Source organism: Oncorhynchus mykiss, chromosome 11 (assembly GCF_057628025.1).
Source record: "Oncorhynchus mykiss isolate SJ-2025 chromosome 11, ASM5762802v1, whole genome shotgun sequence".
Lineage (NCBI taxonomy): Eukaryota > Metazoa > Chordata > Actinopteri > Salmoniformes > Salmonidae > Oncorhynchus > Oncorhynchus mykiss.
In genome coordinates, this window is record NC_143032.1 from 46,771,021 (window position 1) to 46,797,203 (window position 26,183).

At 42.7% G+C, this 26,183-nt stretch overlaps 1 long non-coding RNA gene across 1 annotated transcript in view; it reads left to right on the forward strand.

The window, feature by feature from the left end:
• LOC149979601 (uncharacterized) overlaps window positions 1-23,134 on the forward strand; it is a 47,434-nt gene extending 24,300 nt beyond the window's left edge. The window contains exon 2 of the long non-coding RNA XR_016484304.1: window positions 17,940-23,134. This is a non-coding gene — a long non-coding RNA (uncharacterized LOC149979601). The remainder of the gene's footprint in view (window positions 1-17,939) is intronic.
• Window positions 23,135-26,183: the final 3,049 nt, after the last annotated feature.

The window sequence follows — 26,183 nt, forward strand, 5'->3', positions numbered from 1 at the left end:
AGCCTGTGGTTATGGGAGGGTAGGGGAGAGGAGGACAGGGCTTGGTGTCAACTCAGAATGAATAGGCCTACCCAGGACACCCTGAGTGGGCCAGGGTCCTAGCTTTTCCCCTGTATGCACACTCCCACAGATACCACGACTGCCCTGACCACAATATCTCAATTTAGCACAAATGAGTAGTTAGTGCACTTACACACAATGGGTAATGAAAAAGCATCAATGAGCTGCAAACTGGACATTAATATCTATAGGCCATTTAAAACGATTAGAACATTTTAAATCCATGTGAATACACAATGTAACGGTATGGGTCTCATGGTGCGTCCCTTTCAGATGGTAAAGCCGTTCTACCATTACTGTCCCACAATTCAACCAAGCAAAGTTTGCATTTCCTTCTCAATTAACTTCTCAAAGTATTGCCAAACAGGACTTTGTTCCTGTCGCTTGCCTTTCTCTGCCATTTTTCCAACTTTTAACAATGATGACTTAGTGGTGGAGAGTCGACTCCAGAAGTTGACTCCTCGACTCCTTGCATGTTGACTCCTGGTGTCAACTCCCATTTCTGAGTGTCAAGATTAGATTCCACTTGTAATTGACTCCTAAGATTCTATATTTTTGGAACGGACGAGACTGTTCAGTTGCCGTACTTCCGAGAACAGAAACACTTGTATCTTTCCGGTTTCCTCTAGTTTTACCACAGCCACAAAGTAAAAATTGTGGGATAAAAAAAATGTAAGGTTGAAGTCAGGTATAAGGTTAGGACTGTGGTTATGGTTAGGGTTACTGTTATTGTGAGGTTTAAAAACACATTTTTAGAAGAGAAATTGTAGAAGTCACCAGGGTTTGTGAATTTATGACTGTGGTAACTAGTGACAACCCATCTTTCATAGAGAGCTAGCTAGGGATTGAGAGCGAGGGGAGGGAAACAGTATAGGCAGGTCAGCCATAAGGTCTATCTATCGCAATAAAAATATGTATCTCGCAATGGAAGTACCAGTGACTCGCTCAATACAGAAGTGGTCAGATGATGCAGATGCTACAGTACTGTTTTCCTAGCACAGACTGGAATATGTTCGGGGATTCATCCAATAGCATTGAGGAGTATACCACCTCAGTCACCGGCTTCATCAATGAGTGCATCGACGATGTCGTCCCCACAGTGACCGTACGTAGATATCCCAACCAGAAGCCATGGATTACAGGCAACATCTGCACTGAGCTAAAGGCTAGAGCTGGCGCTTTCAAGAAACGGGACACTAATCCGGACACTTATAAGAAATCCCACTATGCCCATCAAACAGGCAAAGCATCAATACAGGACAAAGACTGAATCCTACAACACCACCTCTGATGCTCGTTGGATGTGGATGGGCTTGCAAACAATTAGGGACTACAAAAGGAAACCCAGCCACGAGCTGCCAAGTGACGCGAGTCTATCAGACGAGCTAAATTACCTTTATGCTCACTTTGAGGCAAGCAACACTGAAGCATGCATGAGAGCACCAGCTGTTCTGGACGACTGTGTGATCATGCTGTGTGAGCAATGTCTTTAAACAGGTCAATATTCAGAAGGCTACAGGGCCAGGCAGATGAACAGGATGTGTAGTCAGAGCATGCGGAGACCAACTGGCAAGTGTCTTCACTCACATTTTCAACCTCTAACTGACCGAGTCTGTAATAACTACATGTTTCAAGCAGACCACCATTGTCCCTGTGCCCAAGAAAGGGAAGGTAACCTGCATAAATGACTACCACCCCATAGCGCTCAAGTCGGTAGCCATGAAGTGCTTTGAAAGGCTGGTCATGGCTCATATCAACACCATTATGCCTGAAACCCTAGATCCATTCCAATTCACATACCACACAAACAGATCCAACGATGACAAAATCTCAATCGCACTCCACACTGCCCTTTCCCACCTGGACAAAAGGATCACCTATGTGAGAATGCTGTTCATTGACTACAGCTCAGTGTTCAACACCATAGTGCCTACTAAGCTCATCACTAAGCTAAGGACCCTGACACTAAACACCTCCCTCTGCAACTGAATCCTGGACTTCCTGACGGGCCACTCCCAGGTGGTAAGGGTAGGCAACAAAAACCTATGCCACTCTGATTCTCAACACGGGGGCCCCTCAGGTGTGTGTGCTTAGTCCCCCCATGTGTTCCCTGTTCACCCACGACTGTGTGGCCAAGCACACCTCCAACACCATCATTAAGTTTGCTGATCACTGACAACGATGAGAGAGCCTATAGAGAGGAAGTCAGAGACCTGGCAGTGTGATGCCAGGACAACAACCTCTCCCTCAACGTGAGCAAGATAAAGGAGATGATCGTGGACTACAGGAAAAGGAGGGCCGAATACGCCCCCATTCACATCGACGGGGCTGTAGTGGAACAGATTGAGAGTTTCAAATTCCTTGGTGTCCACATAACCAACAAACTACCATGGTCCAAACACACCAAGAAAGTCATGAGTCAAGAGGGCACGACAATGCCTTTTCCCCCTCAGAAGACTGAAAAGATTTGGCATAGGATTACTGGGCTAAACACGCTAACAACAAGTGGCTATTTGGACATAAATGATGGAACTTTATGGAACAAATCAGTCATTTATTGTCAAACTGGGATTCCTGGGAGTGCCTTCTGATGAAGATAATCAAAGGTAAGTGAATATTTATTGTGTTGTTTCTAACTTGGTTGATAAAAAAAATGGTGGCTATTCCTCTGGCTGTTATGGGTTCTGAGCGCTGTTTTCAGATTATGCTTTTTCCGTAAAAGTTTTTTTTAAATCTGACACAGCGGATGCATTAAGGAGAAGTCTATCTTTAATTCTGTGAATAACACTAGTATCTTTTATCAATGTTTATTATGAGTATTTCTGCTAAAATCACCGGATGTTTTGGAATCAAAACATTACTGCACGTAAGACGCCAATGTAAACTGAGATTTTTTTATATAAATATGCACATTATCGAACAAAACATATGTGTAACATGACGTCCTATGAGTGTCATCTGATGAAGACCATCAAAGGGTAGTGATTAATTTTATCTATATTTCTGCTTTTTGTGACTCCTATCTTTGTCTGGAAAAATTGCTGTGTGTTTTTTCGACTTGGCGGTGATCTAACATAATCATATGTTGTGCTTTAGATGTAAAGCATTTTGAAATTGGACACAATGGGTAGATTAACAAGATGTTTATCTTTCATTTGCTGTATTGGACTTGTTAATGTTTGAAAGTTAAATATTTCTAAAAAGTATTTTGGATTTTTGCGCGCTGCCTTTTCAGTGGAATGTTGTCGAGGTTTTCCACTAGCGGAACCCCTGTGCTAGAAAGGTTAATAAATAAATGAAAACATAATCCAAAACAAGAAACACAAACAACGCACAGACATGAAACTGAAACAGAAACAATAACGCCTGTGGAAGGAACCAAAGGGAGTGACATATAGAGAAGGTAATCAGGGAGGTGATGGAGTCCAGGTGAGTCTGATGACGTGCAGGTGCGCGTAACGATGGTGACAGGTGTGCGCCATAACGAGCAGCCTGGAGACCTAGAGGCCAGAGAGGGAGCACATGTGACAAAATTTGTGTAAGCCAAAACTGTTCTCAGGGTAGGTCTGCCGGTTTTGACTAGCAGAAGTTACTTTTTGTAGCAGGTTAGGATAATTAAAGTGGCAGGTTATGAGAATTAACATGGCAGGTAACGAGAATTAGGTTAAGGGTATGGTTAGCTAAATCTCTAAATTGCCCCTGGCATGCCCTGAAAACTGTCTTGATTTCCACTAATGCGATGCTGCCAGTGCAAGGGAGAGAGAGGAGAGGGCACGTAGAAAGAACCATGGTAATCTGTATCTTGCATGCCTCGCAAATTCACCAAAGTAGGCTGAAAGTAACTGCACCTGTGATTTTAATGTCGTTTTTTTGTTAGAGATTGTTCTTAACATTAAGGATCCCAATTTAGTTTTTACATTTTAGTTTACAACCCTATTTGCTAGTTTAAACCTTGATGTGCTACAACATACATAAACACAGATAAATTGCTAGACAAACATGTACTCTGAGAAATATTGTTCTTAGACAAAAAGAACCCAGAGAGGGCAGGTTGCTTTGTTCTCACATGGTGTCCACATGTGAATAGAATGAGGCTGCTATTTGTTTGAAGCTGTCCATCAATCTTCTCCACACATGAGGCTGGATGTAATGCAGTGCTTTGGCCCGGGAGCACCGAGAAACAGAGCATTGTTGTGCTACTGTGTTTAAAATCTGAGGAGTTTTACATCTGTATGGAACGCTGTTATGTACACAGCGCATCCGCCCCCGCACCTCCAGTGTGTACACCCTACGGGAGCAAGAGCAGGCATCGGGTGCAACAGGATGTTGTTTTCCGTGCTAGGAGACAGAGTTTTTATTGTGACTGACAAGGGAGTGTTTTAAGTCAAGGTCTCCTTGGTAACTGCATGCTTTCTCCAAAGCCCAGTCTCAATTATTGACTCACCTCAATCAGCCAAATTAGCATTACAATGAAAACAATGCAAACGTTTGCGCAAGTAGTTGAGCATTATCTCTCCTTTGCATGGAAGATGAAGTGTTGGTAAAAAAATGCTTACAGAAAGAACAGAAGCCACGTGCCTATGCCGCATCAACCAACTATGTGACTGCTTCACATTATTAACAGGCTTCAACAGTGGTAAGCCTGCTTTCTTTAGTTAACTTTTTTGTATTGACAGTGCTTGTTGCTAGCCTACAGTACATAGAAATACAAAAGTTAAAAAGATAATTCTCCTTTTCGGTTAGAGGTTAGTCTTCACCACATAGGTTATGTTTGTCTCAATAATGTAAATATGTAATGTTCCTTTCATTCATCGACTTCAGGTCACCTTAACACCACAGAAAATGTGATCTCTTATCTCATTACAATGACTCCATCAAACCATACATTTAGACTGATGGCCCCTTCATAGATCAAGCTATGGCCAAAGAAATCTATCCCTTAAGTCCTCAGTCCCAAAGCTGAGCTCAGTAACATTAAGGCCAATCATTTCTCCGCTGGCCTTACTCCCTGGCTAATCAGCCACAATAACACTAGCATAAAAAAAACTCCACTTCACCTCAGACTGAGAGCAGGTAGCATGGGGCTACTGGTCTGTGTGGGGTGGGAGCCGTGTGTATAAATACCTGGCAAGTCATCTAATGTCCAACACTGAGAGATGGAGAGTGCAATCAGACATAATGGCCTTTGTTTCAACACCACAGAGGGTGGCACGAGGTTCCATCAGCTCTAATGTCCACCTTGAACAACCTAAGTGCGCTGTTTGATCAATGTGCTCTGATGGGAAGGGGAAATCAAGCCGATAGCCAGGCCCTTTGATGCTAAAAGGAGAGCAAGGCCTCTGGGAGTGTGCCATTGAAATGTATGGAGAAGTGTATCGACGGCTATTTTCCCAGAAGCAGAGGTGTTTGACATCACAGCACTCTGTGTTGAGTCTCTTGTGTTGTTCATGCATGCTCTTGTCGCTGGCTGGCTGTTGGCTCGGGGCAGTGTGAATTGCACTCTGATTCTACTGGCTATGTTCCAGGGCTATTGTTCCCATTCTGCTCAAAGGACCATGAAAAATAGCGACACCCAGTGATGGGTGGATCCTGCGCGAGGTGGCGGCAAACCCCTTGGTAGAGCCTTTGCATTAAATATGAGACAAATATGTCACACCAATCTGTGTAGCCCCAACATGGCGATTCTGTTCGAGACAGTTTTGACCTTCTGCTTAGGGCCCCTCTCAGGGTCCTGTGTCTCTTTGATTACTGTTCTAGAGCTGAGAAGTTCATATTTTCACACAAATGTTTTTTTTACATCGATGACATACTACTGATCTGACGAAGAGAGAATGAAGAACATGAAGAGGTATAAAGATACACAGAGTCAAAGTGGAGATGCTAATCGTCTCTGCAAAGAGAAAGATGTTCCTCAACATTGTTTTCCCTTTGAATGATACAGGAAGGAGAGCCAAGGTTGAAGGGTGTCAGTGCGAGTCAAGCCTGGAAGTGTGAAGATTCCAATTAGACACAGCCTTAGGTCCAATTCCAAAAGACAAGGATAACACAACCCCCTTCTGTGAAAATGTGTCAAACATCACACACACACACAAACACACACACGTCTGCATGTCCCGGTTTACACCAAATGCATGTTGAAACAGCAGCTGTTTACACCCCATCTATCATTTTTAACAGTGTGGATAGCAACAAGCAGAATTATTAACAATCTAAATCTGTCAACGTTTATTAGCGCATAAAGTGACATGCTAACGGACGTAAACATTTTGTAAAATGTTTGCGATATTTAATTAATATGTTTGACAAATATACGACCAAATATATATAATTTTCACATCTGATTATTTGCACTTTATCAAACTTGTTAGTAGATAAAATCTCACAGCGTTGATGAACTGAAATGATTGGCAATACACATTTCAGATATATTAGCATTTCAAAGTCATTTACATGTTTTGTGAAACTTTGTCCAATCTATCAATGACATTTTTACAGTTTTACATTCTAGTGAAAATAGCAAGTACACATCTTGAGTTAAATGTGAAAATTAGAGAAGGACATAAAGGGTGTGACTGTGACACAAGGAGAGGGAGATGAGAGAAAGTCAGAACTAGCACTCAAGAGAGAGGGGGACAGAGAGAGAGAGAGAGATGTTGAGATCAGACTAGTCAGTAAGAAACATAACGGTTACATAAAGAGACACTTTCCACCCTTTTCTGACAATGGCAGATGCCCATTGTGCTTCGTTGGGCTTAATGAGGCATGAATAATATGCAGAGCGATGTGAGATGACTGCCATGCCATCTCAACCTGCATAGATCCACACTGTCCCACCCTGGTCCCATCTGGTACCTGCCCCCTCCCAGCTGCACCTGTGCTTGAGGGCTGAGGAAGGGCATGGAAACCACATGACCATGACCTTACCTCTATCCATACACACATGCAAGCAAGCAGACACACTTACGCACACATACGCATGCACACTATGTGCACATTTACACACACGAGATCACCAATAGTGTGTTCCTGACCTAGCTTTATACTGGAGGGTTGAAGAAGAGGAGAGGGGAGGGTGGAGCTCCTGGGTCCGCTGCCCACTGGCTCTCAGCTGTGTCTGGGGCACAGATGACCCAAAACCCAGCCCACACCTCCCGGGACCTCCAATTGCACAACCGTGACCTAATTTATACTGATAGATCCACTACCAAGGCCTACAAATCTACACCTCGTCTGCTATGTTGGTAACGTTAGAAAACAAAGAATATCAGCTGGTCCTTTCTTTTTTAAGTACTTCTATTTAGTTTACTCTGACTTGGTCTTTTTTAATATCTTTGATTGGCAAAAGAGGATGTTGTAGACATGTTGCCCATATTTCAGTGCCTGTTTACAAGTGTCCTATCGTTTTTCATATCAGAAAAACAGAAACATTTCAGAGGAAAAACAGGCGAGTACAGATTAAACGGTCACAATCCATCTGTGAGGTATAATGTAGCAAGGTTAATGTGCTGATATTGTAACAAAGCTTTTGGCCAGGCAGCACAACATCTAGTGTCTGTGTTAAATGAGGTTGGCAGGTGTTGCTAACCATGCGCATTCAGTTTTAGAAGGGGGGGGGGGTGTTGTAAAATGTGTCAATGTAGCCACAGGATGCAGAAAGACTGTATAAAACAGTACAAACTATTTAATTGTGAATAAATTCTATTTCAAAATGTCTCTGTTTTGTTGAGGTCATGACACACACACAGGCACGCTTGTTTCCGATGATGCTGTACTATGTTTCCCCATACTCTCCCATGAGTAATGGCATCACTTCCTGCCCCACATGGATCACGCAGGTGGTTGAATAGTCTGCAGGTGGCCCTGAGGTTCAGTGACTCAGTCCTCTGGCCCAGAGCCAGGCACATCCCATGCTGTGATAGTGATATGGCAGGAAGTCTCCTGACCAGCACCACTCCATGGGATCATTTACAATCCCAGGTCCCCCTGTCCCACTTACTATAGTCTTCATAAAGGTGTGTGGCATCATCTTCTGCTGCCTTATCAATGGAATATCACATGGAGGAGGGATGAGAGTTGAGCATGCTATTTCTAGTGCAGCAGAAATGCTCAAACTTAGAGCCAATAGTGTAACCTATATGTAATCTTTCACACACCAGGGTCACCAGCCCTCCTCACATTGGTCATATACAGAAATCCAGTAATGGTAACCAATGTTCCCTCTAATTAGTTTCTGCACTGAGCAAATTTCAGTTCTGCTGAGCGCAAACTTGAACGTTGTAAAATTTCTGTCCAACTTCCAGCACGCTTTTACTGTGAACACTGAGACTATACCGGCTTTAACCTTTCTAGCGCAGGCATTCCGCTAGCGGAACCCCTCAACAACATTCTGCTGAAAAGGCAGTGCGTGAAATTCTAAAATATTTTTTAGAAATACTTAACTTTCACACATTAACAAGTCCAATACAGCAAATCAAAGAAACTTCTTGTTAATCTACCCATCGTGTCCGATTTCAAAAAGGCTTTACAGCGAAAGCACAACATATGATTATGTAAGGTCAGAGCCAAGTCACAAAAACACACAGCCTTTTTCCAGCTAAAGATAGGAGTCACAAAAAGCAGAAATATAATTAAAATGTATTAATCACTAACTTTTGATGATCTTCATCAGATGACACTCATAGGACATCATGTTACACGATATATGTTTGTTTTGTTCGATAATGTGCATATTGATATCCAAAAATCTGTTTACATTGGTGCGTTACGTTTTGATTCCAAAAAATCCACTGATTTTGCAGATAGCCACATCAAATCCCAGAAATACTCATAATCAACATTGATAAAAGATACAACTGTTATTCACAGAATTAAAGATAGATTTCTCCTTAATGCAACCGCTGTGTCAGATTTTTTTTTTAACTTTAAGGAAAAAGCATAATCTGAGTACGTCGCTCAGAGCCCAATCCAGCCAAAGAAATATCCACCATGTCGGAGTCAACAGAAGTTAGAAATAACGTTATAAATATTCACTTACCTTTGATGATCTTCAACAGAATGCACTCCCGGGAATCACAGTTCGACAATAAATGACTGATTTGTTCCATAAACTCCATCATTTGTCAAAATAGCCACTTGTTGTTAGCGTGTTCAGCCCAGTAATCCATCTTCATGAGGTGCGAGCACTACGTCCATACAAAAACTCTAAATGTTCCATTACAGGTCGTAGAAACATGTCAAACGATGTATGGAACCAATCTTTAGGATGTTTTTAACATATAACTTCAATAATGTTCCAACCGGAGAATTCCATTGATTGTAGAAAAGCACTGGAACGAGAGCTAACTCTGTCGGGACCACACGTCTCGAGCCTGAGACACTCTGCCAGACCACTGACTCATTCAGGTCCCATTCCCTCCTTCTTTACAGCAGAAGCCTGAAACAAGTTTCTAAAGATGGTTGACATCTAGTGGAAGCCTTAGGAAGTGCAACTTGACCCCGTAGACACTGTATTCTGTAGGCCAAGCTTTGAAAAACTACAAACCTCAGATTTCCCACTTCCTGGTTGGATTTTTCCCAGGTTTTTGCCTGCCACATGAGTTCTGTTATACTCACAGACATCATTCAAACAGTGTTAGAAACTTCAGAGTGTTTCTATCCAATACTACTAATGATATGCATATATTAGCAGCTAGGACTTTGTCGGAGGCAGTTTACTCTGGGCACGCATTTTATCCAAAAGTGAAAATGCTGCCCCCTATCCCAAACAGGTTTTTAAGTTACAGTTTTAACAGTGGCCAAGTAGGCTAGTGTGGCTATTTGATCATAATGTAGGCCTACCAGGGGCTTACCATCAAAAACAATGGAGAGAATGTATCCAATACCATTTTAACATGGAAATAGCTGTTCTATCATTCTGCCTACAGTAGCAGCCAATGTGTGGTGTTCAATCTAGGCCTACATTACATTAGACTTTTGAAAAAAGCATGCAGGGCTTGACATTAACCTGTTAATCCATTGGTCCTTCAGACAAGGTGACTGAAAATACAACACTGCCCCGTTATGACAAAATAACTATTTTCAAAGATGCATAGAAAAGTACACGTTTCACACTGTTGTAGGTAGCAGTCACTCCCCTATTGCTGACTATACATGATCTATAACTGGGCTAATAACTCACTAACTAGCAAAGCATATGAACAAAATGTGCATAAGTGGCTACATGCAGCTCTCGCTTTGATCTCATAACAAGCGCATCTACTCAAGATCGCTCATGCTGTAAACACAGTCCAGTTCAACGTAAACGGCACAGATCCATATATGGCAATGGTCTATTTGCATATAGGCCTACTGCAGCTCTGATTGTTTATGCCGCACCGGTCTGTGTTCTGTACAGGCTGAGTAGTGTCAATGCAATAGAATTCTACTCTGATGTGGTCTGTCGACAACAAAATATCATGCATAGTTGGTTTTGCTTCAGTTTGTTGCGTTGAAAGTGGCTAATATTGCGTTGATTCGATCACAATTGCCACAGTAAATCAAAACGTTTGTAGTGTTAACAGGGGAAAACTCTAGTCAAGATCACTTTCTTAGTCAAAATGCAAGCTGAGATCTACAGCTCAGATTTCTTTTAATATGACTTAAAACACATAAGCCTATGTAATATTAACCTATTAAAAACAGTACTGTAGCAATGAGGAAAGCTGTAGGCCTATTACATAATCCCCACATACTAGCTTTGCTTGAATTGCCCTGCTAATGCATTGTTGTTTGGGCCATTTAAAAAAAATAGTATTCAAAATTTGAGGTGGGCTATATAATCACACCAGTAATAGATCCATTGTTATTTTACTTTTGAGGCACAGCTGAGTGAGCATACTGTCACGAGTCCGACCGAGGGTGTTTCCCCTTCCCGGGCGGGTGGCGCTCGGCGGTCGTCGTCACCAGCCTATTAGCTGCCACTGATTGTCTTTCCTCCCCCTCCTTGTACGTTTAGTGGTAGCACCTGTTTATGTTTAATTAGTTTGTCTTTATTAGACAGCCGGCCCGCCTGGTTGTTGTGCGCGATTATTTCAATGTAACCTTCGGCTCTGTTGTAAGTGCCTGGTCGTGATTTTTTCCATTGTACATTTTGATTCCCTGTGTTTGGGAACGTAACTTTTGTGAGCACCCTGAATTCTCTGTCTCCTGCATTTGACTCCACACCCACGACACCCGGAGCCTTACACATACATTTAAATCATTTGCTTTTTCTTATTTTACTGGGCTGGTCGAATATAAAACATTAGCTGGCGCACACCCAGATAAAATAATTGTATGTAGAGGAGCTGAATAATCACGAATAAACTATAAGTTATAAAAATAAAGAGTTGCACATTCCATATAAACTTCCAGTAATTTATTGGGTAAATCACCAACGTTTCGGTTATGTGCCATCTTCAGTGATGCTAAAACATTGGTGATTTACCCAATAAATTACTGGGAGTTTATATATGGACTGGGCTGATGGTGCCTGTATCTAATGGTCAGTCTCAGCGGAGGGAGAGAGCAGCAGACTGATGGTCAACATCTCAACATCCCTCTGCTCTACCTTTCCTCCACTGACACTGACCAAAAAGGGACACCGTCTTCCAGCTGATGGGGAAACTCGAGTCGCACCTCATTAATTCTGCCTCATGCACAAATTCATGTTGTTGCTCCTATGAACAGAGAAATGTAAATATTCCTCGATATTTAACAAAAACGCAAGCCTATAGATACAGTCTACTCATTCATTACTGCTGCACTGCTTGTTGTAGCTCTGAGTGGAAATAGGAAGAACACACATTGTATGGCTTATAAAAGTGTTGAATACAAAGTATTGACCGTGCTGAGTAAGAACTTAAACATAAACTCACTCATAGAAACAGCATCTCTTTGCTGTATTCGTTGAGTCTCTCTGTCTAGTCATGGTTTTAAATGTTTTGAAATCTCACAGTATTAACTGAGCTGTAGCTTTATTTTATGCCTGCTACATTACTGCAGACATGGTAATCTGAGCCATCCGATTGGCCAGCGGTAGACATATGGTGCACTTGATTTGCTATCTGGGCCCCCTCGGAAGGCAGGATTTGTACCTTCAAATGGTTCAAGATGGCAACAGTTCACTTACCCGGTGCGTAGGGCATCTGAATTGGGTGTAATTACTGCCAACAACCCGAGATTAAGGCTTTCTCGTTATTTTTCTTACAGAAATGTTTGGCGATTGACTAGGTTGGTGACCACTGCTCTAGAAAGTTGAGTGAAGTTCAATCTCATGCTTCTCTATGTGAGCTGATATTTCGACAAGGCAGTCCCGGGAGCTGCGGGGCACTCGGGCTACTGTGCACACATCCAAGCTCATAGTTCAGAGGGAACATTGACGGTAACTCCCTCCCTGTCCATCCATTCAAGAATGGGTGGCGAGAAGAAGAAGAGGAAGACTTAGACTAAGAAGAAGGCCTGGCCCAACTAGGGGCGAAGTAAAGTGGCCCAGCTCCAGCATGTTGAATAATGAATTAGGGGCTGATATCTTGTGACTGGGAGAGAGCACTTCCTCCCTAGGCAGGAGTGGGGCTTGAAACCCCTGCATAATTCATGCCAAAGTGGGCCTGTTTAAAGTGACTCCATACTGGGAGTCAAGTGCAAGATTATCTTTCCATGGTTATGCAAATATTGGAGCCTTTGTAACACAATATCAGAGGCAATAAAATGGCAATGTGAGAAGAGATACAAGAGTCTCTTTTCATTGATAGGCCTAATATTTTTGCTTGGTGATTTTTCACAGAAATAATTGAAGTTGGCCTCCTTCTATTTGACCTATTTATTGAGCGAAGTGCTCCTCAAAACAGGTTATTCTCAATCACATTTTAAATTGAGGCCCTCAAAATGTAGGTAAATATTTGTATATCAGATTTTTGGAAAAAGCTTATTATAAGAACTATAATACTAAATATATATATATTTATATATATATATATATACTATTACCACTGTAATGTGTAACTCACCAAATAGGAGAGATGAACATAAAATAAGCATATCATAGAATATGAGGTCCCTCTAGATACTTCTTTTTTCATCCTGGGATTCCGATTTCATGAATGTGGAAAACTAATTTCCTCTGCATCCGTCTTTTCAAGCAAAATAAATTCTTCCGGACAGGGTTATGATATATTTACTTATCTTTATACAGTTGTCAATTTACACATGCAGAGATGGATTTTCGGCCTCCCACAAGACTAACTGGGGCCCCTGGTCTTGTTGGGCCAAGTCAGCCCCAAGAAAAGTGGAAACCACAGCCTGGCTGTGGCCCGACTCCGAAGTTGATCTCTAATCCATGTGTTTAATACATTAGACGCTTTGCCTGGCTTTGTTCCGCAGGGGATGTGCTGCCCCTTCTCCTGCCAAGTTTCTTCCCCCTTCTCTCTCGCTGCCATCTAGAGGATTATATTGGAGTCCAGGGGATTTATCTAATTGTGTTTAATTAGGCTTGTGTCAAGCCATAGCTGTATGGATTGGCCTGTGGATCTGATGGAGCAGATAGCAGAGCCTCCAGATGTGGAGGGCCAGGCAGGCAGGCTTCAGTGTGCTGCTCTGAGGAGCTGATAGGAGAGAGAGCTCGGGTGCACTGGGAGGGTGACAGGAAAAATCGATTGCTACGCGCCACCCCAGACATCTGCCTCTGCGCTCTTATATCCATGACAGAGTCATAGCAGGGGGAGCCGTAACTCACTGCGCCCTTGGTAAGTTTAAGCGGATTGTGGGTCAGGAAGTCTTTCCTTTGGTGAGATGTATCCCCACTGAAAAAAAAATCTCCACTGAAGAGCATTAGCAGCATGCTTCGTCTTGGTCTTCTCTGCTGTGGACTACAGAAGGATTAGGGAAGACAAGGGCACAGGGGGTGGGATGTGGATAGGACACTATCAGTTCCGTTAGTTTTCATGATAGTTAATCGTATATTCACATTCAAAATTGTCAACCATGGTGGGTCAGTCAAATTTATTGAAAGATTGAATGGGTCTTGGAAACGAAGTCTGCTGAAATACACCAGGCAGTAGGAAAGAGGTTCAATAAACAGGTTCCTTACAGAAAAGAGGTGTATTTGTTTACCATGTTTGCCACATGGAATTGATATTAGGGAGAGGATTACAACCATTGGAACTCCTACTACAGTACCATCCAGTAGGTACAGTAAAACTCTATTGAGGATGTTATGTGCAAGAAAATGTGCTCTCCTGTTACAGACAAAATGTCTCTGGTTTTCTCATAATGAGACCATTATTATGGCATTGTGTTTATGGTGGGCGAAAGAAGTTGCTATTCCTGAGGGGAGGACTGAGAAATGTGTATCTGTAATTTGTGTACAATGGCATTGTCATCAGGAGTTACTGTACAAATGGGCTGCCTCTGAAATGTGATCCACTGACAAATGGAAAGCATACAATACCAAATCCCCACAATGAGGGAGCTTTGGGCCCATAAAGGAGTGTTGATGGAGAAACGGCTGTAAAGGAAAGTAATGAAATGCTGCTGCCTGCTGCTGTCTTGACTCACTTAGTCATGCTGTGACATGCTCCTCCATTGACATATTTGTATGGAAAGTAATAGATAAGTATGTGTGTGTGTGTGTGTGTGTGTGTGTGTGTGTGTGTGTGTGTGTGTGTGTGTGTGTGTGTGTGTGTGTGTGTGTGTGTGTGTGTGTGTGTGTGTGTGTGTAATCCCAGGACACACTGACGTCCAACACAGAGGCACAACATTGACTCAGAACTCAGAGACAGGAGACCTGTGAGAACAAGCTCTATCAGCTCTACTTGATTCTACACTGTGAAATTACTTCACCACAATGGCCCGCCAGCCCAGGTACACTACCACTATACTTTGAGATTCAGAGCAGATTCACCAAACAATTATTCAAATCCAAACGAACTGGGCCATCGAAATTGAGTAATTATAGGCCAGTTGCTGAAAATGCCACAAACTGGGGGATTAAGTAATGGCCTTGTATCCAGTGTAACCTAGCATCAGGGAGATAATGTGTATAATATCCCATAGCACAACGCCAGAGACAGGAAGACATTACAGAAGTTGAACCCCCTTCAAACACCCTGGACCTCTCAGGTGAAGATAGAGAGAGCAAGAGATTTGGCTTGGATCATTACTTTAAGGTAGTGATCCCCCTACTAATTAGTGTATTACTCACTGATTACCTGTCAGTACTGTACAGCGTAATGCAATAAATCCAAGGTTGTGCAGGTCCATGTACGTGGGAAATCATGGTGAGTGTTTAGTAGAGTACTTGCTATTTTTCTAGTGGGCATTCTCTCTGTCTGGAGATATATTACACAGAAAGCTGATTGAGGACCTCAGAACTGATGAATGTGTTCATTTTTAATACTTGTATTTTGTATTTATATTTTGTGTGTGTATTTCTGTAATTCAGAACTGTTCTGCAAAAGAGACCTTCGATCTCAGTAGGACTCTCTGATGAAATGGAGGGTAAATAAAATGTATTTAAATGTATTTAATCCTTGAAACAAACTGTTCATACCCTGTGAGTGTCCTAAAGTCGAGCTGAATCCATGTCCCACTGCATTTATTCCACAAATAAATGAAAACTTCTTGATTCCTAGAAGGAATGGAAGACAGTAGCACCAACTACTAGCACAAAAAAACGATTTAAAATGTGTAAATACAATTATAATTTGGTTAGCAGATTATAGGTAGAAAGGTGAACCCCTAACATACACTGAATTTAAAAAAAAATACCCCAACATGTAGTGTTGTTCACATGTTTCATGAAAAGATCCCAGAAATGTTCTATACACACAAAAAGCTTATTTCTCTCAAATGTGCACAAATTTGTTTACATCCCTGTTAGTGAGCATTTCTCCTTTGCCAAGATAACCCATGCGCCTGACAGGTGTGGCATATCAAGAAGCTGGTTAAACATCTTGTTCATTACACTGGTGATCATCACACATGATCATAACACATCATTATCAATAAAAGGTCACTCAAAAATGTGCAGTTTTGTCACACAACACAATATGTCTCAAGTTTTGAGGGAGTGTGCAATTGGCATGCTGACTGCAGAAATGTGAACTAGAGCGGTTGCCAGATAATTTAATGTTAATTTCTCTAACATAAGCCGCATCCAACATCATATTAGAGAATTTGGCAGTATATCCAACCGGGCTCACAACTGCAGACCACGCCAGCCTAGGTCCTCCACATTCGGCTTCTTCACCTGCGGGATCATCTGAGATCAACCATCCAGAGTGCTGATGAACCTGTGGGTTTGCAGAACCAAAAAATGTCTGCCCAAACTGTCAGAAACCATCTCAGGGAGGCTCATCTGCATGCTCACAGTCCTCACCAAGGTCTTGACCTGATTGCAGTTCAGCGCTGTATCTGACTTCAGTGGGAAAATGCTCACTATCAATGGCCACTGGCCTGCTGGAGAAGTGTGCTTTTCATGGATGAATCTGTTTCGACTGTACCGGGCAGATGGCAGACAGAGTGTATGGCGACGTGTGGGCGAGCAGTTTGCTGATGTCAACATTGTGAACAGAGTGCCCCATGGTGGCAGTGGGGTAATGGTATGGGCAGGCATAAGCTATGGACAACGAACACAATTGCATTTTATCAATGGCAATTTGAATGCACAGCGATACCGTGATGATATCCTGAGGTCCATTGTCGTACAATTAATCTGCCGCCATTACCTCATGTTTTAGCATGATAATGCAACGCCCCAGTACACAATTCCTGGAAGCCGAAAACATTCCAGTTCTCCCATGGCCTGCATTCTCACCAGACATATCACCCACTGAGCATGTTTGGGATGCTCTGGATCGACGTGTACGACACAGTGTTCCAGTTCCCAACAATATCCAGCGACTTAGCACAGCCATTGAAGAGGAGTGGGACAACTTTCCACAGGCCACAATCAACAGCCTGATCAACTCTATGTGAAGGAGATGTAAAGGCACTGCATGAGGCAAATGGTGGTTACACCAGATATTTACTGGTTTTCTGATTCATGCCCCTACCTTATTTGTAAGGTATATGTGACCAAAAGGTGCATATATGTATTCCCAGTCACATGAAATCCATAGATTAGGACCTAATGAATTCATTTCAATTGAATGATTTCCATATATGAACTGTAACTCAGTAAAATCGTTTAAATTGTGGCATTTTGCAGTTCAGTGTAGTTTCATGTCCTTATCTTAAACTGCAAACCACAGATTCAAAATTGCTTCCTCTTTTTGTTGGTATAGGATGAAATCCATTATTCCCTAGCCGGTGATACCAGATCAGTCCCCCCAAGACTGTTTTTAACAGATGTTTTCATAGTGTAGAAACCAGAGTTACTAAACTAATCTTAGATAAGCAGTATTCACAAACTGGTGCCAAACCAGTTTATATTTTTTAGATTGAATAGAAACTGACACAAGGTAATAGAAGAGTTGGCAATTATGCACACTATGACTAGTTGATGTTATGCGCCATTTTTTTATAATCTTTATTAATTATGAAATTATGAAAAATATTAATTACATTCCACCCATGAGACCAAAGAGCGCACGTTTGTTCATTGACTGCAAGAAAGGGCTAAGACTACATTCTTGTGCTAAGTTACAGTGCTAGCTAAAACTACCTAGGCTGGTTAGTTCATTTGCCCTAAGATTGCATCTTACATGACTTTGGACAATTTAATATACGGCTGGCAGATGTTACTCCACGTTGTTAGAAGAAATGGTATATTCAGTAATTTTGCATAATTTTCCACAATTTACCACTTTCTGTCACGCCCTGATCTGTTTCACCTGTCCTTGTGCTTGTTTCCACTCCCTCAGGTGTCGCCCATCTTCCCCAGTTATCCTCTGGGTATGTATACCTGTGTTTTCTGTCTGTCTGTTGCCAGTTTGTCTTATTTGTTCATGCCTACCAGCGTTTTGTGTCTCAGCTCCTGCTTTTTCCAGTTTCTCTTTTCTCGTCCTCCTGATATTTGACCCTTGCCTGTCCTGACCCTGTACCCACCCGCATGACCACTCTGCCCTGAGTCTGCCTGCCGTCCTGTACCTTTGCTCCACCTCTCGATTATCGACCTCTGCCTGACCTGAGCCTGCCTGTTGTCCTATACTCTGGATTATCGACCCCCGCCTGCATTTTCCCGTTGTTTGCCTGACCCTGTTGTTACATTAAACATTGTTACTTCACACAGTCTACACTTGGGTCTTACCTTGATTCCTGATAGTACGAACTGGCCATGACTGACCCAGCAGACTTGGACCAGCTCCGCAACGCCACCTCCTCTCAAGGAGCCACCATTGGTAGGCACGAGGAGTTGCTTCGCATTCTGATGGAAGGTTTCCAGGCCGTGTCCGAACATCACAACCTAGCCTTGGACGTGATGTGGGAGCAATCCGTGGGTTGCCTACGGAAGCAGCGCAATCACCCCGGTTTCCCTGGAACACTGCTTACCTCCCCTAGAGCGCTACGATGAAGATTCCAGAACCTGCAGGGCCTTTCTCTCCCAGTGCTCCCTCGTTTTCAAGCTGCAGCCATCTTTGTTCCCCTCGGACCACTCGAAGATAGCGTACATTAATACGCTGATGTACAGGAGGGCACTCGCCTGGGCCACGGCGGGTTAGGAGCAACAATCCAACGTCTGCCTCAGGATGGAGGTATTCGTGGCGGAGGTGAGAAAAGTTTAAGGCTCCGGTGTCTGGGAGAGAACCTGTCTGGAAGTTACTCCAGCTTCGGCAGGACACCCTCAGTGTGGCAGACTGTGCGGTGGAGTTCCGCACGCTAGCAGCAGAGGGTACCTGGAACCCGGAAGCGCTGCTCGACACATTCCTGCACAGATTATCGGAGGAGGTAAAGGGTGAGCTGGCAGTCCGAGAACTACAGACGGATCTCGACTCACTCATCGCTTTAACCATCCGGTTCGATGGTCGACTACGGAAACGTAGGAGGGAGAAGAGATCCGATTGCGGTCCCAATCGCTCACTCAGGGATCCAACCTGTCCCTACAAGAGACTCCGGAGACTGCCGATTCACTTCTTCCTGAGCCGATGCAGCTCAGCAGGGCTAGGCTGTCTCCATCCGAACGAGTACGCAGACTTGAGACCCAGAGTTGTCTGTATTGCGGTACGGTCTGTCATTTTGTGTCTACCTGTCCCTTCAAGAGACCTAGTTCAGTCATTGGAGTGAGTACACTCTCCATGCCACCCTGACACACTCATTTCCTGAAGTCAGCTCTGCCTGCCCCGGGATGTCTTCCTGGGGGCTTGGGGATTGCCCCGGATTTCTCCGCCAGCTCCGCAGAGCACCAGGACCTCCAGGAGGGATTCAGTAAGGCCACTTTTCTTCCGCAGCATCGACCGGTATTGAATATGGTCAAGCCTGAGGCGCTATCACGCTGCTATAGTGCCGCAGCTACACCCCCGGAAGCTGAGACCTTTTCCTCCCGCTACAAGATCATTAGCCCGTCTGCTGATCGTCCTCTGTTGCCTCGTACCCTCCACATTTTCACTACCTTTTCTGTGTCTAGAGTCAAAACCATGTATGAATGCCCCTTGTCTTCTGTTTCTAGGCCCATCCCTCCCCCGTGTTATCGATGGCCAGCCAGCGTACATGGTAAGACGCCTCCTGAGGGTTCGATCACAGGGCAGGGGTTTCCAGTCCCTGGTTGACTGGGAGGGTTATGGCCCGGAGGAGAGGTGCTGGGTTCCTGACTTTCACCACCGGCACCCCAGTCAACCAGCTTTCAGCCCAGGTTGAATGCAGGTGGTGTCCCTAGAGTGGGGGTACTGTCATACCCTAATCTGTTTCCCAGGTGCTTGTCTCTATCCCCTCCAGGTGTTGCCCATCTTCCCCACTTATCTTCTGGGTATTTATACCTGTGTTTTCTATCTGTTGCCAGTGTGTCTCGTTTGTTCAAGCCTCCCAGCGTTTTGTGTCTCACCTCCTGCTTTTTCCAGTTCCTCTTTTCTCATGCTCCTGGTTTTTGACCCTTGCCTGTCCTGACCCTGTACTCGCCCGACCACTCTGCCTGACCTGACCTTGAGCCTGCCTGCCGTCCTGTACCTTGGCCTCTACTCTGGATTATCGACCCCCGCCTGCCTTGACCTGTCATTTGCCTGATCTGGCGAAGGTCTGTATGAAGGAGTGGGCCAGTATCCCTGCTGCAGTGTGTGCAAACCTGGTCAAGAACTACAGGAAACGTATGATCTCTGTAATTGCAAACAAAGGTTTCTGTACCAACTATTAAGTTCTGCTTTTCTGATGTATTAAATACTCATGCAATAAAATGCAAATGAATTACTTAAAAATCATACAATGTGATTTTCTGGATTTTTGTTTTAGATTCCGTCTCTCACAGTTGAAGTGTACCTATGATAAAAATTACAGACCTCTACATGCTTTGTAAGTAGGGAAACCTGCAAAATCGGCAGTGTTTCTATTATTTCTAGTATTTATTTATTGTTTCTAGTATTATTGACTGTATGTTTTGTTTATTCCATGTGTAACTCTGTGTTGTTGTATGTGTCGAATTGCTACGCTTTATCTTGGCCAGGTCGCAGTTGCAAATGAGAACTTGTTCTCAACTAGCCTACCTGATTAAATAAAGGTGAAATAAAACATATATACATATTTTTCTTTAAAGTTTCAAATACTTGTTCTCCCCACTGTATGTACCCACCACTTAAAAAAAACAACAACATTTTTAATTGTTTCAAACAAGTTTTTTTTTTTTTACTTCACAAATTTGAACTATTTTGTGTATGTCCATTACATGAAATCCCCAAAAAATCTACTTAAATTACAGGTTGTAGTACAACAAAATAGGAAAAATGCCAAGGGGGCCAAGTCTGTTATATCTGGAGTACTTCTCCTGTCTTATCCGGTGTCTTGTGTGAATTTAAGTATGCTCTCTCTAATTCTCTCTTTCTTTCTCTCTCTCTGAGGACCTGAGCCCTAGGACCATGCCTCAGGACTACCTACTGACTCCTTGCTGTCCCCAGTCCACCTGGCCGTGCTGCTGGTCCAGGTTCAACTCTTCTGCCTGCGGCTATGGACCCTGAACTGTTCACCGGACGTGCTACCTGTCCCAGACCTGCTGTTTTCAACTCTCTAGAGACAGCAGGAGCGGTATAAATAGTCTCAATGATTGGCTATGAAAAGCCAACTGACATTTACTCCTGAGGTGCTGACGTGTTGCACCCTCGACAACTACTGTGATTATAATTATTTGACCATGCTGGTCATTTATGAACATTTGAACATCTTGGCCATGTTCTGTTATAATCTCCACCCGGCACAGCCATAAGAGGACTGGCCACCCCTCATAGCCTGGTTCCTCTCTATGTTTCGGCCTTTCTAGGGAGTTTTTCCTAGCCACCGTGCTTCTACACCTGCATTTCTTGCTGTTTGGGGTTTTAGGCTGGGTTTCTGTACAGTAGTTTGAGATATCAGCTGATGTAAGAAGTGCTATAAGTAAATTTGATTTTAAATTTTATTTGAATACTTTTGCAAGGCACTGTAGCTAGTTACAACAAGTAGATCAGGAGCAGATAGCTTTATCACTATCTAGCATGTCTTTCCAGGACAAGGAACATTTTAGCTATCAGTCTTATTCCAAGTAACAATTAAAATATACAAAATTGCATGAGACAAGAAGTGTAAATCTACATCTAATACAGTAATCAAGTACCCACTATTTTCATTCATGTTGACATTATAAATGCCACATTAGGATGAACCAGACTTGTGGAAGTCTATGAATTTTTTTCTGAGGTCTTAGCTTATTTCTTTTGAATTTCCCATGATGTCAAGCAAAGAGGCACTGATTGCAGATTTGGCCAGGGCAATAAATTGCAATGTCCGTACTGTGAGACGCCTAAGACAGCGCTACAGAGAGACAGGATGGACAGCTGATCGTCCTCGCAATGGTAGACCACGTGTAACAAGACCTGCACAGGATCGGTACATCCAAACATCACATCGTGGAAAACGTTCTGCTGCCTGCAACATCCTCCAGCATGACCAGTTTGGCGGTGGTTCAGTCATGGTGTGGGGTGGCATTTCTTTGGGGGGCCGCACAGCCATGTGCTCGCCAGAGGTAGCCTGACTGCCATTAGGTACCGAGATGAGATCCTCAGACCCCTTGTGAGACCATATGCTGGTGCGGTTGGCCCTGGGTTCCTCCTAATGCAAGACAATGCTAGACCTCATGTGGCTGGAGTGTGTCAGCAGTTCCTGCAAGAGGAAGGCATTGATGCTATGGACTGGCCCGCCCGTTCCCCAGACCTGAATCCAATTGAGCACATCTGGGACATCATGTCTCGCTCCATCCACCAACGCCACGTTGCACCACAGACTGTCCAGGAGTTGGCGGATGCTTTAGTCCAGGTCTGTTAGGAGATCCCTCAGGAGACCATCCACCACCTCATCAGGAGCATGCCCAGGCGTTGTAGGGAGGTCATACAGACATGTGGAGGCCACACACACTACTGAGCCTCAATTTCACTTGTTTTAAGGACATTACATCAAAGTTGGATCAGCCTGTAGTGTGGTTTTCCACTTTAATTTTGAGTGTGACTCCAAATCCAGACCTCCATGGGTTGATAACTTTGATTTCCATTGATCATTTTGTGTGATTTTGTCATCAGCACATTCAACTATGTAAAGAAAAAAGTATTTAATAAGAATATTTCATTCATTCAGATCTAGGATATGTTATTTTAGTGTTCCCTTTATTTTTCTGAGCAGTGTATAATCATGCAAAAACATGATAAGAAAATGTAATACATTGACAGAGATAGCTAATGAAACACAAATTGACATTTGGAATAGCTGGCTAGGCTAGTGAAACTGTAACATTGGCATGCTTTCAATAAATTGGCTAAATTGTCAACAAAGTTACCTCTTTGTACGATCAAGGCAATTAGTTTCGCATGCTGCATATATCAAGTACACTCAAACAGATACTTATCTTATTTCAGTCTTTGGGAGCTAGCTAGATCTGTTCCTCTTCATCAGACAGCAGCTCGTGTTTTCACAAGAGGCTGTGTTTACATTGTAGATAGAAGCAGGCCATTGGCTGCCTTTATCACGAGGGGTATGTACAGGAGTTCTGATTGGTTCCAAGGTTAGCAGTTTGGCAAATTTGCCTGAACGGACTGTGTTGAAATATACTTTTTATGAGAAAATGTGCAAGAATTGAAGGTGGTAACAAATGTTATAATCATCATAAGACTCTTATACTGTCATATACCTTTTCCATCTTAAAGGTTAATAAAATAATGACTATAGTAAGTAACTATTACCTGACAAAGAAGATAACAGGGTTGACCGTAACAGGGTTGACAATTTCATCTTAAATCAGCTTTAAATCCCCTTGTGACAGGGGGAATGGAAGCTTGTTGTGTGCAACAGGGAGGCACAATTGAATGCAACCTTCACAAAAAAAGAAGTAATTGTTAAAGCATGAGTTGACTTGTTATGCTCGAGCCACTCAGTTTTCCACCACAAGACATCAGAAAATGGGCAAAAAGAGTAAAACCAGTTCACCTGCTTTTACACTATTTAACTATTAGATGTATACTGTGTTCAATGTTTCTCTTGATTTTTTGTTATAATTTCATCATATAAAAATGAGAGTTCAGTTCACTTAACAGGGTTGACCTTGACACATTTAATTTAATAAAGGGCTATCGTTTAATGAGGGTCAGATGTAAATGAATCACTAATCACACGAAATGAATAACAAACTTACTTTTCAAAGCAACAAAATACCTAAGACTTCACAATGATATTGAACACTTGGAGAAATTTTGGGGTTCAGTAGGCTATAGGCAGAAACTACCGCACACCCAAAGCTGGTTTGTGAAGGTGCTGGAGGCAAAAGGCAAACCTGGAGAAACAGGATAAAGTCTCTGCACACTTAAAATATTCCTGTAAATCACAGAGGGACATGTCAAATTGCACAATTTTGGCACTTTAGGAAGTCTTAATTCATATAAAAAAAAAATCTGATTTATTGAATTATTGATATGATAGAAATTCACATGATTTATGTGTTTAAGGTAATGGTAAGAGAATGACTAAAAATAGTCCACCCTGAAACCATATAATTGTATGAAATTTATTAGAATCATAAAACTATAGTCAGATGATGTGTGTAGTTTTTGTCAGAATTAGCACAAGGACCTTTTGTTCCTTTTTAGTATGTATGCAGGGTGCAAGTGGGAAACAAATGATAAGAGGAGCTATCAACAGACAAGTTGTAATACTGTGTTCCTTACAGGACATTCTGTCTCCACCCGTGGAGGGGAGAAACTGTTAGGCTTGCAGAAAATTATGAAACATGTTGCAGAATAAACAATGTATCTGTGTAGTGGTAAAACACAGACTGTCTGAGCAAGGCGTAGCTTAAGATTTGAACTTGTTTGTGTGTGTTATAAAGACTGGGTTTGTATAATGGACTTCAGAGTGCTCTCGTGAATGAAACGTTTTTACTATTGTAAGCTGGGAAATCTGTCTGTTTCATTTAAACCAGAACCGTACGAACTCTGGGTTGCAGACTGAGTAGATTAATTGAAGTTTATGAACATTGATAACGAAATTCTCATAACAATTATCCACGTGGTCCATATTAAAGTGCATTTCATTTAATATAACAGGCTTTTAAAATTCAATATTGGTGCACAATTACTACTTAAAATATCAAATGGACAGAGGAAGCACTCATTTTGTGGAATGACACATAGACTAGTGTGATATAGGCTAGACCAGTGTTTGGCCCAAACTCCACCCCAAAGTGAAAAGTACTGTGGGAAAGGTCAGCCTAATATTTCAACATACTGAATGAGAGATGGAGGAACTGAATTAAATGTTATTATTCATCACAATGTTGGCAGCTTTTGGGTCCAGAACACAATATATCCATTTGCATCCCTCAAACAACTGCCTCTGTCAGCTCTCACATTAAGTATGGAATTGTTCTCTGCCCAGGGCTCCAAATCTAATCTGAGCATCCCAGGACAGGACAGTCCCATATGAACATTTTATACTGACTGGGATTTCCAGGCATTATCTGTCAGCGGTCTATTTAGATCATAACATTGTATCATTATAGACAGAATGCTTATGCTCGATACTTGGAATTGTAATATGTTGCTCATCTTTATTAATTTGCTGGAGTTATGGAAGATACAAGGTGATGCTCTTGATTTGAGTTATTTAGTGAAAGTGGGTAGTTGTGCTGAAGCCTTGTTTCAGCCTTGTTTTATTTCTGATAAGGATGCTCTATTTCAAGGGTGGAAATGTCTTTACTGCAACCTGTAATGCTAGCACCTTGAACTTTCAGATGAAAAACACATTTTCATGGTCCATGGTGCCTGCTGGCTGAGGGGCACATACGGCCCTGATGAGAGTGTAAGGATGGGGCAGAGGGGTGACGAAAGGGAGTTAGGTGAGTTGGGGTAAGGAGTGGAGTAGCTTTGAGACATGGTTTCAGGGACAAGTACTATAAGTAGGGTGGGACAGGGAATGGGAAAGGGTGCTGCTATCATGGATGGTATTGCAAAGTTTCTACAGAAATGTACAATGAATAAAAGCAGTGGGAGAACCACTGGATTGGATGATCATCAAATGTAATTAGCATGAACCATTTATAGTAGAACTGTGTTACATGTTCAAGTTGTCTGGAATCTAGTGCAAAGTGAAGAGCAGAAAAAGGTCACATACTGCAGACAAGTGAGGAAGAGACATGGGTTGGATTAAAGCTACAGAGAGAAAAATTATAGAAATAGTAAGACTATCTCCATGCTTTTATTTGGGTTTCTATGCCTTTCCTTTACAGAGAAAGAGCATGGAGTGAAACTCTGTCCCGTCATAGGCAATGGTTAACACTAGTAGACTGATGGTGAGTCATGGCTAGATTGTTCAGCTGAGGTAAAAACTGAAGCGTCACCAGAACTAAATTAGAGAGGAGCACAAGTTTATGTGTGCACAACATTAAGACTGGTTGCCTAGTCACAGCGGAAGACAGATTTATCCTGGTCCCAGAGAGGGGTGGAGATGCTTGCCTA